The sequence below is a fragment of the Diceros bicornis genome, chromosome 20 (assembly GCF_020826845.1).
Source record: "Diceros bicornis minor isolate mBicDic1 chromosome 20, mDicBic1.mat.cur, whole genome shotgun sequence".
NCBI classification, from domain to species: domain Eukaryota; kingdom Metazoa; phylum Chordata; class Mammalia; order Perissodactyla; family Rhinocerotidae; genus Diceros; species Diceros bicornis.
The window spans coordinates 11,243,891-11,259,281 of record NC_080759.1 but is presented as its reverse complement, the minus strand read 5'-3'; the positions used below and the strand labels follow the sequence as shown (position 1 = coordinate 11,259,281).

Below are 15,391 nucleotides of genomic sequence, written 5' to 3'. Positions count from 1 at the left end.
GATGCAGCACTTGATTTAGATGCTCTGTGGTCTCAGGTGACTATGCTTAAGCTAGTTAAAGGATTTAAGAAGAGAAACCTTTTCATATTCATCTATAATAAATTTATTTAAAACCTGTAATTATTAAACCACTTGTCCTATACACAAAAAAATAGGAGAAAATCAATTACGCTATTATCTTCTGTTTTCTTATTTTTCACAACCTGGCATTTTTCTATTTCATTCTTTATAACTTTGTAATATGAACCTTTTCTTAAAATCCAATTTGTTAAGAGTAGAAATATCAGGGGCCAGCCCAGTGGTGCGAGTGGCTCAGTGTGCGCGCTCTGCTGCGGCGGCCCGGAGTTCGCTGGTTCAGATCTCGGGCATGCACCGACGTACCACTTGTCAGGCCATGCTGTGGCAGGTGTCTCATATAAAAAAGTGGAGGAAGATGGGCATGGGTGTTAGCCCAGGGCCAGTCTTCCTCAGCAAAAAGAGGAGGATTGGCAGATGTTAGCTCAGGGCCGATCTTCCTCACCAAAAAAAAAAAAAAAGAGTAGAAATATTAAAAAATATTTCTAGTGTCACATAGTTTTTCATATGACCTTAAGCAATTTCTTTCTAACATTTTTTTATTTTAATTCCTATTTCTAGGAAAAGATGACTTTGAAGAGACCCATTTCATTTATTTACAATGAAATTTGGAAACAAAAACTTATATTTTGCATTATATTCTGAAATTTAAAATTAAATTGCCTTTTTGTCTTTTTTTAAATGGATCTCTAACATTTTAAGAAAGAGTTGAAAGTAAATCAGTGTTCATTCCTAGGGGAGCTTTGGTATCATATAATTAGTTCTACTTTTAAGCCTTATTAATAGAGGAAGTTGTATACAACTGATGTTGTATGTGGCACTATTTTCAAAATAAATAATATATTTTCACTATGTAAGACCAAGATTGGACCATTATAATTGCACTGGTTATTTTAGTCATCAAATTTAAATGCTACTTTTATGAGTACAAAAATGGGACAGTACAATGAAAGAAAATGGATAATGCCTTTGGGTTTATTAGACACTAGAGGCTACTCAGAATAAAGTCCAGTGGAATGTCTCATGTTTAGGGTAGTTTTGCTCTGTACTCAAAATATTTGTAGCTGAGTTCATGGTGTACATTTTTGTGAGTGGCTGTTTATGGGAAGTGTTCTGTGTTACCTTGGCAAGAGTGCTTTGAAAGTTCAATGTGTTTCGTAAAGGTGTTTCTAGAGCTGCTAAACATTTCTGCCCAATCTAAAAAATTACTTTCCTATACCAGCAGGTGGAAGCAAGAGCAGTCGAATTGTAGTATTTTGCTTTCCAAGTGTACTGGCATGTTCTGTAGATAATCTATCTGTGACTCAAAGTATCTTTATGATATATACCTCACTTAATTACTTTTCTTCAATAACTTTATTGTCTCAGCACCTTTTCTTGATGGCTTTATCACCTTATTTACTTGGTGTGTTGGGCTGACCTTAGTAGTCATTCTAGGAAACACTAATTTAGGTTTTTCATCACTTTTCTACACTCATTGATTCAACAGTTACAACATATATGCTATGTGCTGGCACATTCTTCCACAGTTGCCAAGAAATACAAAGGTGACTAAGACATGTACTATGTTCTCAAAGAGATTACATTCTAGTGGAATTTGAAGGAGAATGTCTCCTTCATTCCTCTTCTGACCCAGGAGCAGATCAGTCAGCCTTCCTAGTATATCTCCAGCCAATCCATGGCTGGCATTCAGTATTCACACTGATTTTAATTCATTCAACAAATATTTACTGAGTACCAGGCACCATCTAGGGGCTTAATTTATAAACTTATGCTTTTTTTTCCTTACAGATTTAAAAAAAAAGACCAAACAGTCTTCAGGAGAAGTATTGATTTTTTTAAATTATTTATTTATTTATTTATTTTTTTATTTTTTTTCCCCCCAAAGCCCCAGTAGTTAGTTGTATGTCATAGCTGCACATTCTTCTAGTTGCTGTATGTGGGACCCGGCCACCGCCCAGGATCCAAACCCGGGCCGCCAGCAGCAGAGCGCGTGCACTTAAGCGCTAAGCCACGGGGCCAGCCCAGAAGTATTGATTTTTAAATTTTTCAATGCAGATTATGTACAGCAAGTAACCAATTGACATGTAGACCCTAAAACATCGCACTTAAGGTATTTAGAAGTTAGAAGTAGCTAATGTGAGTAACATTTCCTGAAATACACTTAGAAGACCTTCCACAAATGCTAGTTGAAATAAAAGTATGATACTCTAGATCAATAATAATAATAAAATATTTTATACAAACGGATATAAAGAGGAGAACCAAGTTCTAAGGTGTGTGTGTGTGTGTGTGTGTGTGTGTGTGTGTGTGTGTATGTGTGTGTGTAGAGTGAGATATATAGAAGTACCTCCCAAGGCAGAGTTACTTGCTTTGTCCTATAAGTTCTCCATCACTTTATTCGTTTAGAATTTGCTGCCTCATATTCTAATCTGTCTCTGTCTCTTCCTCAAAAGTCTATAAGCTCCTAGAGGGCAATAACTATGTCTTATTCGTCTTTGTAACCTCAAAAAATATTTACTGAAGGAATGACTGAATCAACTAATTTACTTCATAGGAAATCCCTTTATAATGAGCCTTTTTTGGGTGATATAATCTGCAATGTAGGCATAATCACAGATAATGGTAACAAGTCAGTATCTCGTATCTGAGAAATCACTAGAAAATAAAGAACTAGCATTTGTTGCATAGAATGTTTTCTTAGAATGCCTCAACTGAAACTTATCTGTAAGAAATGTAGATTATTTGTTTGCCTGAGTACTTTGAGAACGAGTTTGCTACTTCCTAGGAGTACACTTTTTCAAGTGGTTTACTGATTACCTAAGAAGAGTTCATCAAAGGGCTTTGGAAAAGAGCGAGACCTGGGTGCAAAGGGCAGCCATCAGGTTGTCCTAGCTTGAGTTGTTTAATCTTTGGAAATGGGTGACTAAAAGCCGCCCCTGCCCACGTGGCCTGTTTCTCAAAGCTGGATGAAAGCTAAAGTGGGGCACTCCTCACAGGCCCTGCAGCAGTCCTTCAGGGAGTGGTGTAGACAACGAATCTGACAAGTGATGTCAATATGTATGCTTTTACTGCTTACCTTATTCTCTTTCTATTACAAGCAGAGTGGAAGATCGAGGTGCAATTGGTGAGAAATCTGATGTTTTCCTTTCTAGGATGCAGTTGCAACATGACTATAGCATAGTAGTTAAGAATGTGGGCTCTGTGGTCAGGCTTGGGTTTGAATCCCAGCTCCACACCTGCTATGTGACCTTGAGCAAGCTACTTTACTTCTCTCTGCCCAATAAAATTGAGTTAATAATACCTGCCTCTTCGCTTGTTGGGAGCATTAAATTAGCAAATGCATGCAAACTCTTGGTCTAGTACCTGGCACATTAACAGGCTCTTAATAAATATTAGGAGTGATGATGATACGCATCGCTCTTAAGTGTGTCAAGTTTCTAGTCAAAGTGCCTAGGTGAAGAGTAGTAAATTGAGATTGGGAATTTGTGAGAAAGATCAAGTTGTGAATATGTTGCATTTAAGATGTTTGTGGGTCTAGAGCTCCAGCTAGAGATCTGGAAGGAATCATGGGAGACGTCAACTTTTTTGAATGGTTACAGGAAGAGAAGGCAGCAAAGGAGACTGAGAAGAAATGGTCATAAAAATGGAAGATGAACCAGGAAAGAGGAAAAGTGACCTTTGCCAGAGCACTCGTAGTGGAATCATGTGGAAGAATTAGTGATAAGCAAGGAAGTGGAGACAGTAAGTGGGAAATTTGCAGAGTGCAAAAGCTGAAGACCATAGGTTGGGGGACACATCTTTCTTTAAAACTGAGAAAGGTGGGAATGGGTAGAGATATAAATACATTTATCATACTTAATTGCTTTTCCTGTAAACTCTGAAACCAAGCTGGAATGGTCTTTCTAGACATTAATTCTACTAAAGAACATCAAAAGTAACAATTTCTGGACATTAATTCTAGTAAAGAACACCCAAAAGTAACAATTTTGGCTAAGAATGTGAGTCTCTGTTTACTGGTAAAAGTTGACTTATTTACCTAACATTCTGTTCATAAAACAATTCCATTGTAACCCGGATTAAAAGGTCCTTAAATGAAAAAGCTGTTGTCTGCAACACTAGTGACTCGAATACCAGAATCGTACCTTTGTTATGGGGCTATAAGTACCCAAACTGGAGAGCTCAGTAACTGTGGAGCACGGCTTCTGAATCGGATTCCTCAATGCATCGGTCCATTCAGAAAAAGATTATTAGCAACATTCAGGATGCTTGAGTATTCAATATATGTCATTATATCTACTCTGCATCATCTTCGCTAATTGCAGATCAGGCCTTTATAGAATGCTCCATGGAAGCTAAACACTCTCAAGTGGAACTACTTGTATATTGGACATGTAAATAATAGAAGAAAAGTATTAAACAAATAAGCTTAAGTGGAATTTTTTGGGTAAACTTGTCACAGTTAAAGTATACATATACCACAAACTGTGTTAGGTTCAGGGTCTACAAATCTCACTAAAACTCAGTCTCTGTTCCAGAATTATCAGAGACACAGCCAAGTAAATAGGTGAATACTGTTCAGTGTGATGCGTGCTTTGGTCAGTGTACATGTTGGGTACTGTAGGAGCACAGAGGAAGAATTCCTCATACAGCTGGAGGTAGTCAAAGAATGTCTGAGAAGATGAAGTCTGAGCTGAGATCTGAAAGATAAGAGATGAGAGAGAGGTTGTGCCTCAGATAGGGGAGAGGAAAGCTATTCCAGGCAGAGGGAAAAACATTGCCAAGGCCTGAAGAGAACTTAACGATTTGAGGGAGATGTGAAAGTAGTTCATTATGCCTAGAGCATAGATTTGAGGGCAAAAGGGTGGCATTGAGAAAGCCAGAGAGATAGGGGCAGATCCAGAAGGGACTGGTATGTTTGGTTAAGTAGCTTGGACTTGATTCTGAAGTCAGTGGAATCAGAACTTGTTCCTGAACCATGCCACTGGAGGGGAGCAACATGATCAGATTCAGATTTTAGGAAGATTACTCTGCAGGCAATCTGGAGAATAGATTGGAAGATGTCCAGAAAGTCTTCTGGGTTTTTGACTTTGGCAACTTGAGTGCATACTGGTGATCTTCGCTGAGATAAGGAATACTGGAAGAGGACATGTGCGGCTCCAGGGGCTAAGGAAGATGGGCAGTTTAACTTTAGACATGCTGGATTTGAGGTGGCCATTGACATCTAAGTGGTGCTATCCAATAGGTGTTAGATAGATGAGTCTAAAACTCAGGAGATTTGGGCTAGAGATACAGATTTGGAACTCTATAGCTATGGGTGGCATATGTAGCCACACAAGTGGACCAGAACACCCCAGAAAGAGTGTGCAAAATGAAAAGAGAAGAGAAGAAGGCATAGAACTGACTCCTGAGGAACACTAAGGAATCCTAAGGAAGGGAATAAAAAAGGAGCAAATGATGGAAATTGTGAAGATATAGCCAGAGACATAGAATAGAAAGAGGAATCACTATCACAGATGCTAAGGCAGGGAAAAGTTTCAGAAAAAGAGAGAGTTAAAAAAGGAAGGAACGGGTAACACTGTCAAATATCACAAAAAGTCAAGACAGGTATGTACTGAAGAACGTCAGGTGGATTTAGTGGAGATTATTGGGGATCCTAGTGATAGCAGTTTTCCTTTTTTTTGTTTGTGAGGAAGGTCAGCCCTGAGCTAACATCTGGTGCCAGTCCTCTTTTTGTTGAGGAAGATTGGCCCTGGGCTAACATCCGTGCCCATCTTCCTCTACTTTATATGGGACGCCACCACAGCATGGCTTGACAGGAGGTGTGTGGGTGCGCGCCTGGGATCCGAACCCGCGAACCCCGGGCCATCAAAGTGGAACATGTGCACTTAACTGCTTGAGCCACCTGGCCGGCCCCAGCAGTTTCCATTTTTTATGAAGCCAGGACCCAGATTCAAGTGGGTTGAAGAGTAAATGAAAGATGAGGACATGAAGATGGCAAGGCTGGCCAGACCACTCTGAAAAATCTTGGGGATGAAGGGAAGGGGAAAAATAGAGGGTGGGTTTCTAGGATCAGGGACATTTTTGTTTTGTTTTACTTAGATGAGGAAACATGTATTCAAGCATGTACATATGTATAAAGAGGCAGTACAAATGAGACATTTAAGATTGTACTAAAAGAGAGAATATTTCTTGGAGTGATGTCCTAGAAAGATCGGATAGGACCCAAGCACAGAGTGAGAAATTGGCTTTGGACAAGACCAGTAGCTCTTATGCTAGTTACGAGTAAAGAGGAAAGGATGATATAGATGTCACTATATTTATAGGTGAGAAGTTGAGGGAATTTCTGTCTGATGGCATTAATAACTTAGGCAGCAAAGTCAGCTAGTGACAATGAAAGGAGATATTTTTGGAGGCTGGTCACAGTTTGAAATAATTGGTGTGGGGAATGAGAGGCAGTCCTTCATGGATGGATTTTCCTGAAGCCTTAAGAGTCCAACTCAAATTAGAGACCATGATATAATAGCGTTAAACCTATAGCTCTGTTTGGTAATCTGGATGTAAGAATAGAGAAGATAGCTGGTTAAAATCATCCTGGGCAGAGGTTTATAAAGTGGATATAGCAGAAGGACTAGGAGCAAGCCACTGGGGTTTCAGTGAATGATAGTTGAATCAATAGATGAGGCCCACTTCTGACATTTTTGCAACGTGGGACAAGAGTACAATTGGAAGGCCACTCCTGGCCCCCTCTTGTACTGTGAGGGCCTTCATGTGTGCATGGATACCCCCACCTGTAAGCCCAAGCTCCAACCATACTCTCCCTACTGATGACCATCCCTTGTTCCAAGAGGTGTATGCACGAATAGTGCAGTTCACCCTCAGGAGGATGGACCGAGGGCAGAGGCCCATGTAGGCTCTGGGAGCCATTTGAGCAAGGAACTCTGGAGTCCTGGTACTCAAATCATAGTTGTGGGGTGGGGTGGGGATTGTGAGCTCTGCATGGGCACCTTCTCTTAGCTCTCTTGAGCAGAGAGTAGATGCAGAAGGGCCAAAATGGGGCCCTTTGAAGTACAGTAATTGCCCAGGTCTAAGTGGAGCTACAGGTGAAGCCTGTTAGAGTGAGACACTAGAGGGATCAAAGGACTGGAGGTGTAAAGGAGATGACAAAATAAAGAATCATAGGAGTAGAGAAGTGGGAGCTGAAAAGATAGAAGGTGTGGTCAGAGAGTGGAATATCAGAATTTATCCTCTCTGAGGAGCATCTCCAAGTGGGGATAAAGAAGAATAAACATGAAGGTTCTTGGAGTGAGGTAGATCAAGAAACTGAAGTTAAGGGAGCGGTCTAGCTCATCCATCTGCCCTTAGAGTCTCCCAGGGATGATTTTGGAGCTTAAGATGGAAAAGACTATAGATCCAAGTCTTTGATAAATGTGAGGGAATGGCAAAGAGGTCAGTTGATAAGAGCCAGTGATATAGCAGGAAGGCAGCGGCCTCAGAGGATCAGAGTTGTGGTGCAGGAATGATTTGAAAACTGCGTTGAAGATGTAGGAGAAAGTTCACCCTGTCACAAGGCCAAGGAGCATGAGGAGCTTGAGAGAATGAGCATGGGGGAGGCGACGGGTTCTGAGGGATCCAGGTTTCAGTTAAGACAGAGTGGAAAAAGTGATCTGTGAAGACCTTAAGGATGCCAGGCAGTTTGAGTATCAGGAGAAAGACTGGGAGTATGGGAGAGCTTCACCAGTTGGAGATGCTTGAACATTTCGCATGGTGGCAGGAATGTAAGACATGAAAGGAGACTCAACGCAGAGAGAAAACAGTAAGTTCGTAAATGTTTGATATCTTGAGGGTCGAGTACCAGGAACCTTTAGGTAAAATTTTGTAACTTGACCTCTATCTTAGCAAACACAGCTAATAAATAAGATTAACTTTCAATTGTAAAAATAAAGGATTTGTGAAATGTAAACAATCTTGTAGAAAAGCCACTTTTATATTCTAATCATATTGTCAATACCTTTGGCCCTGCTCCTTGTAGGAAAAACTAAAAGTCTTTTTTACTACACTGATGCTCTTAAAAATGATGCTTACTCTTACATATTCGAGTGTTGTTAGGATTAAATGAGTGTTTTAACTCATCCTGGAACATAGGAACTACTCAGTAAGTGAATATTCCCTCCCTCGCTTTCTCTGTTCTTTCTTGCCTCCAAAGAAGACACCATGGGATCTACTTGGTGAGTGGAAAAGAGAAAGGATGCCCCTAGGAGGGTACAGGCATACATCGTATTCCTGAAATGAGATCGTCTAGGGCAGTGCTGTCCGTTAGAACTTTCTGCACTGATGAAAATGTTCTCTATCTGGCTGTCCAATATGGTAGACACTTGCCATGGTGGCTGTTGAGCATTTGAAATGTACCTAGTGCAATTGAAGAACTGAGTTTGTTTACTTTACTTAATTTAAATTTAAAGAACCACATGTGGCTACTGTTTTAGATAGCAGAAATGTAGTGGATAATGTGCTGCTTGGCTGAAGGTTCAAGGTAGAAGTGGACGAAGTGCTTACAGGAATGGGTAAGCCTTGGGTAGGTTCATGGCTGGGCTTTGGCAGTGGTGAAATCCAAAATGAAGGAGCCTCATATGCTCTGATGAAAGGAGCCTGGACTTGAGCCAGAGCCTGATAAGTTGTCAGGAGAGGGGTGGCTTAGTTAAACTGATGACTGAAAAAGACAACTTTGTGAACAGTAGGAATCAAGATTAGAAGAGAATGGTTCTGACAAAGTAGCCAGATAAGAAGTAAAAGAAACACGCAGGAATTCCAGTCTAGGAGAACTGATGAAATGCAGCTCTCAGTAACAGCTTCTATAGAGAGACGTTAGTTCCAAAGTAAATACTAGGAATATTTGCCAAGTGTTTTGAAGAATTGGAGCAATTTCAGAAAATGCCATGCAAACCATGTACTACAACGTAGTAACACTATAGGGAAAGAATGGGAACATGGATAAAATGTAAATTGTAGGGAAATGAAAGTTGTGACATTTTGTATACTGGAGTTTCACGCTAGTCCTGGCTCTAATAAAACACATTCCCCTGTATGGATGTTTATTTGTGATGTTAAAGGAATATGGTGTTGCGGTAATGTTTTAGTCATATCAGTACCATCTCATTTCAAGTATGTAATGAGCATCTTGTGCTCAGCAGTGTGCAGTGTGCTGGGGTTGGGGGTTGTGACAAAAGAAGTGTACAATGATTATTGTGCTGGAAAATCCTAGTCTAATTTAGAATACAACACAAACCAATTGAACAGGTGAATGACAGTAATTTAAATGTCTAAAATGAATGGCACAGATAAAAGGTGATAGATGCTCAGATCTGCATGAACTGGAATGGTCAAAGAAGGCTTGCTGTGAGGAAGTAGAGGCCTTTATGCTTCAAAAGAAGTGAATCTAGTAAGTCAGAATATTGCTGAAAGTACATTCCATAAAATGTTTCGCAAAAGTTTTAAGGCAATAATTAACTCAAAGTAACTGCGGCATGCTCGTTGGTCCAAATGAAATTCTGCAACCTGGTGATCTCTATCAGAAACTATGCCACTTGCTTTCTCTGCCTAAGTACCTCATTTGTGTGTTGGCCACAGGAGACTACAGCTCTAACAACGAATGCACCTTCCTGTCAATTCCAGTATAGTATGCTGTATTATTTCTTGGTTAGAAATTTCAGAGTCGTGTGTTGAAAGTGCTTTAAAGACAGAGGAGACAATGAAGAAGGCGTGGTTGGGACAGAAATAATAAAGAGCTTGGAAGTTTGTAGAAAAAAAAGGCTAGTGTTTAATTAGACGGTAGGATTGTCAGATTCGATCTAGATTTTCATTTTTAAATAATTGCATGTAATGACTCCTGTAGAGAAAGACCGGATCACACTGTGCTGCCTGCTTTCAACCTTTGTAGCTCTCAGATGCAAAAAATCAATAAAAAATCCTCACCAGATTCTCAAGGGCACACACGGTTGTAGGATGACTGCAGGGGCCCTGATGTTCCCACCAGGTGCCATTCTCCAGGGCTGCAGAGGCACACAGCAGAAGAGCTCAATGTACCAACATCCGAAACATAGAACGAGCTTGAAGCTGTAACAAAAGGGGCGATAAGGGACACTCAGCAAAATGACGGTGGAAGAGGAAAAGCAGAGACAATGCAGATAGAAAAATTCTCAATAGAGCAACTGTTTTAGTCAGAAGTCTAAGGGAGTCCTTCTGTCTCTGTTCCCCTTTTTTTGGTAATGAGAATTATAAATCCTGAAAGAAATTAAGACAAAATCCCAGAAGATGAGAAAAGAAGATATAAGATAAAAAATATAATATGCTCTATTGACCCGTGAAATCGTGAGTTCTAACTTCTGTTCCTTCTTTTTTACCCCTTCCACATTCAGAGAATAATATTACATTAACAAAGGGGTAGCTTTTCATTAGTTGCAGCAAAACTCTACGAGGGTGATTATGGATATATCTGTTCAGCCATGGTGGAGGTGCTGACATCCTGATCAGTTAAACAATTGAGTTAAAATCAGCTATACTGTGACCAAACACAACCTTTTGATAAATGTTAGGAAATAAATGAAAACCAGTGGAGGTCATCTTATCAGTGAAATGTTGGAAGTAATTTTCTTTTAAAGCTGTTTAACAATAATGAAAATTTGTCCATAATAAATGGTTTGTACTAAGAGGAGTGGTGAAAAGAGCAGGGTATTGAAATGCAGAAGTCCTGTTTTAGTCGTCAATCTTCTGCTTGCTATTCATTATCTTGGTAATCCCACGGTCAGCCTCTTCACCTGTATTGAAACTTCCTTGGAAGGAAGAACACGTTTATTCATCTTAGCCCTAATCAGTCATGGTCATGCTGACTCCTTCTTTGAGGCCTCAGTTCTATGTATACATGAAGGATTGTGGGAATATTTATTTTGGAAATTTTCAGCCAACTCCACACACTGAACTTCACGTCTCTATTATTTGAGGCCACCACCAAGCATGTAAGATCCTCTAGTCCATCATTTCTCATAGTGTGACCTTCATACTTTTTTTTTTCTGTGCTCATTCCTTTATCAGTTTTCTTTCCTTCATCAGTTAGCATCCTGTATGAGGCAAATAATATAACACCACATTCAAACTGGCTTAAACAATAGACTCACATAACTGGAAAGTCTGGCTCTAGGTCAGTCTTCAGAATTAGTTGATCTAGGGGCTCAGTGATGTCAGTACATATTTGGTTTCCTTCCTTTATTCTTCCATTCACAGTGCTTATTTCATCATAAGTCAGATTCCACTCTTTCTCGTGAGATGGATGCCAACTGCAATCCAGGACACAAACTTGCTCAATTACATTCAGTAAGAATGAAACCTCTTTCTTTCACAGGGGTTCTGAGGGTCACGGCAGCCACTTTCAAAGGTTATGGACTGTATGGGGGATGCATGGGTACTGGGAAGAAAATAGTATATAATTAGGTAGGCGGGAAGAGGTGAATGGCTGGACAACCAACACATATTTAGTTATCTACTATACTCTTAGACTTCTCCCTTATTATTTCTGGAACCCTTGTCCCATAGTAAACAAACTCCTCCACTTTTCATATTCTCTGGATCTTTTCTTCTCCTCTTAACCTTTACTGAAATCCACTCAACCCTGAGGAAAATATTTTCCCTACATCTCTCTTTCTTCCACACTCCATACCACAAAGTCAGGAGGAAAGATCCGCATCTTCTTTGTTCCCCGGCTCCTACCTTGTCCCCTGTTATGCTCCCAGACGAACACTTCTTCACCATTGTATAAAAACACCTTCGGGGCTCACAATCTGGTTTTACCATTCTATACCCTGCCCATGACGTCCTCTGCCAACTACCTGGTTGGTCCCCTGCATTCTTTGAAGACTTTGGTTCCTGGTTCAGTCTTCCTTTCTACTCCCAAGCCCATCTATCAAGTTCCTGGCTCCAGTGTTCACATAGACAATTTATCCAGTACTACCTTGTTGGTTCTTTGTGCTCTTCAACTCGTTTATGTCAACCATCCACTTCCAGGAAAATATCCTGGATCTTGTCAGACTGCTTAACCTTTGAATTCTTAAATTCAAACATCTCACTTTTTACTATAACCCAACTACTTCCATTTTACCTGTTGTATTGATTTTACTGACTGTAGTCTCTTTCTATCTGAAACAAATTCTCTGCCCGTGCTTTGTATGCCATTTCTTCCTGCCTTCGTTAGGACCTTACTTTATATGTCATTTAATAATTAATTGAAAAAAATGATTCCAAGTAGAATCATAAAAAATGATAAATTGCTTAAACAATTTATTCAAACAAAACAAAAATGTGTATTTATGGGCCGGCCCCGTGGCTTAGTGGTTAAGTGCACGCGCTCCGCTACTGGAGGCCCAAGTTCGGATCCCGGGCGCGCACCGACGCACCACTTCTCCAGTCATGCTGAGGCCGCGTCCCACATACAGCAACTAGAAGGATGTGCAACTATGACATACAACTATCTGCTGGGGCTTTCGGGGGGGAAAAAAAATTAAAAATATGTCTAAAAAAAAAAAATGTGTATTTATTTCCAAATATTTTGATGTAAGACCAAGGCCTTTTTGTTAAGTGTGAATCACTTGATTGGCATTCCTCACAGCCCTACATAAACTACACCTAAAATGCATCATTTTTATTTCCAATTTCAATTTCTTTAAAGTGGAGCAAGAACACACGTAAGTAATCTGAATTCAAAAGCCTTCTGAATCTTCACAATTCTTGTGTCGGTCTTCTGTAACAGCAGTTTTTTGCAGTGGTGTTTTAGTAACTGTCTTTTTAAAAGTATTTCCAAAACAGTTTACCTAAGCAACAAGTCATTCTTTTTTGCTTACATTTAATCAATTAAATATTTAAATTACATGAAAACAAGTATAATGGGCATGAACATGTTTTGAAAGAAATAGCTTTGACCCTTAGTGAATATATAACTCAACTGGTTGAAGGAGAAATGTGAAAATACATTAGAAAATAGTCTACCAGCCTTGAGTGTAACCATCAGCCAGTGTGTCTCACGTAAGGGACATCAGTTATTGTGGAGAGGCAGTTAAGGAGTCAGTACTCAGGTCTCTCTTAAAAATGCATCCCTTCTGTTCCTCATCCCCTTCCAGCTACACTGTGTTAGCTCTCCTTGTTTTCACAGCCAATTCTATAGAGAATTGCATAGGTGCACTCTCCAGTTCTTTACCTTCTTTGTACCCCTTAATCATAGTACTCTGACTTCCACCCTTAGCACCCTACGGACACTGCTCCTGCCAGAGTCATCGAGGACATTTCTGTTGCTAAAATCAGCAGAGGCTCTTCCATCTTTCGTGAGATTTGTACAGTGTTTGGTACTCTTATTCACTCCCTCCCTTTTTCAGTGCTTACTTTTCACAACTTCATAGACCCATCCTGGCTTGGTTCTTCTTCTACCTCAATGATGAGACTAGAGTCAAGGGTTCAGTTGTTCTGTTCTCACTCTGCAAACTCCCTTGGGCCAGTTCAACCACACCTGTGACTCCAGTCACCATCTACTATTAATGAATTCCACTTACATGTGCCACAGCCAGTTCAAACTTGGTCCAAAATTGAATTTCTCTTTTTGCCCACAAGAGCCTCCTCCTTGTTCTAAGTTTCCTGTTTTACTGATGACACCACCATACATGCATCCACTTTCCAGACAGAAACCTGAACATCATCCTTGACTCCCTCACTTCCCCCCTCCACATCCATTCAGTACCAAGTCGTATTGATTCTACTTCCTGAATATCTTTTAAATCACTCCAATGCCCCGTATTTCCTAGTGAGTATTCCATAATATTATGCCCCAATTGCAGTAATAGCTTCCCTCTAGAATGATCTCTCTTTTCCAAACCTTTCAATTCACTATAATTTGAGTGATTTCTCTAAAATGCCTATTTTATTTCATCTCTCGCCTGATTAAAATCCTTCAATGGCTCTCTCTTACACTTTCAGAATAATGTTGAACTCTTTAATGATTCCCCAGGCTCTTTGTTCTCTAGTCCCTACTTACCTTTTCAGACTTCTCTCTCCTTACAGCCTTTGGCCTTTGGATAATTTCTGCACATTGTCCATATCTTGGCTTGCTCATTGCTCCTTCTAGAAAATCTTCCTAGAAAAGCTCCTTCTTTTCAGAGTTCCCTCTGCTTCCCCCTATCATAGCTCTCATCTCAGTGGAGTATAATTGCCTGTTTATCGATTTCTCCTCTCCACTGTATTATAATAGCAGGGTCCCAGTCAATTTGCCTTTTTGTCCTCGTTGCCTACCACAATGACCAGGCACAGTACATGCTTGTAAATATTTGTTGAGCGAATGAACAAGTACCAGGCACAGTACGTGCTTGTAAATATTTGTTGAGCGAACTTCAATAATTCACTTAGCCTCTCTGAGCCTCAATTCCATCATGTGTTAAAAGGGAATAATGCCCTACCTACCTCATAAGGTTGTTTTGGGGTCTTGTAAGGTAATAGGAATGAAGTTTAGCATAGTTGTTAAGAGTGTGGGTTCTGGATCTATGCTATCTGGTTTTTAATCCTAATTCTTACCATGTAACCAGCTGTGTGACCTTGGGCAAATTACTTAACTTCTCTGTGTTTTAGTTTCCTCTTTGGTAAAATGAGAATAACCACAGTATCTGCCTCATAGGGTTGTTGTCAGGACTGAGCTATTAAATGGAAAGCATTTAGTACAGTGCCTAAACACAATAAATGTTTGTTATTAATTATAATATTTATAAGATCTAAAATTATATGTATACACACACATATGACATCAATTATTAGTTTGAGTGTTTTAAGGGGGTGAAGGATTAGTAGTATTCTTGATTTATTTTTTCTTTTATCTTTTAAGATAATGCCTTAGCTATTCCAGATTTTATTTTCCAAGTCTTAAATTCAAATTGCCATAGTTGATTTACATGCAATTTTGGTAAGAAAAATTTTTAATTGGTGTTCAGTGTAAAAAGAGAATTTTGAAAATGTTTCCTTGCTGAATCCCAGAATATTTTTGAGTCTATATACATAGTAGGTGGACATTAGCACAGGAACAACATTTAAATAAGAAAGATTACTGACTTAATTTATAAAGGACAATTACTGTGTCTTTGACACCTAACTTTATTTTTCTATATGATTTAATTACATAAACAATTCAGTGTTTGGAAAGTATAAATTCCATTAAGTCTATAACCATTCAAGAAAATATAAGAGCATTTAGTTTTGTGCATATGTATTCACCTGAAAGAAATCTGCTCAATTTTAC

At 39.5% G+C, this 15,391-nt stretch overlaps 1 protein-coding gene across 3 annotated transcripts in view; it reads left to right on the top strand.

Moving 5' to 3' along the window:
- Nucleotides 1-15,391, top strand: part of NLN (neurolysin) — a 93,301-nt gene that overhangs the window by 14,155 nt on the left and 63,755 nt on the right. Inside the window, exon 1 of one of the 3 annotated variants that reach the window (XM_058563962.1) lies at nucleotides 3,614-3,819. The exons of the other annotated variants lie outside the window; for them this stretch is intronic. The gene's annotated coding sequence lies outside the window, so the exon portion shown is untranslated. Of the gene's footprint in view, nucleotides 1-3,613; nucleotides 3,820-15,391 lie in introns of those variants that run through there. 3 annotated transcript variants of the gene reach the window in all.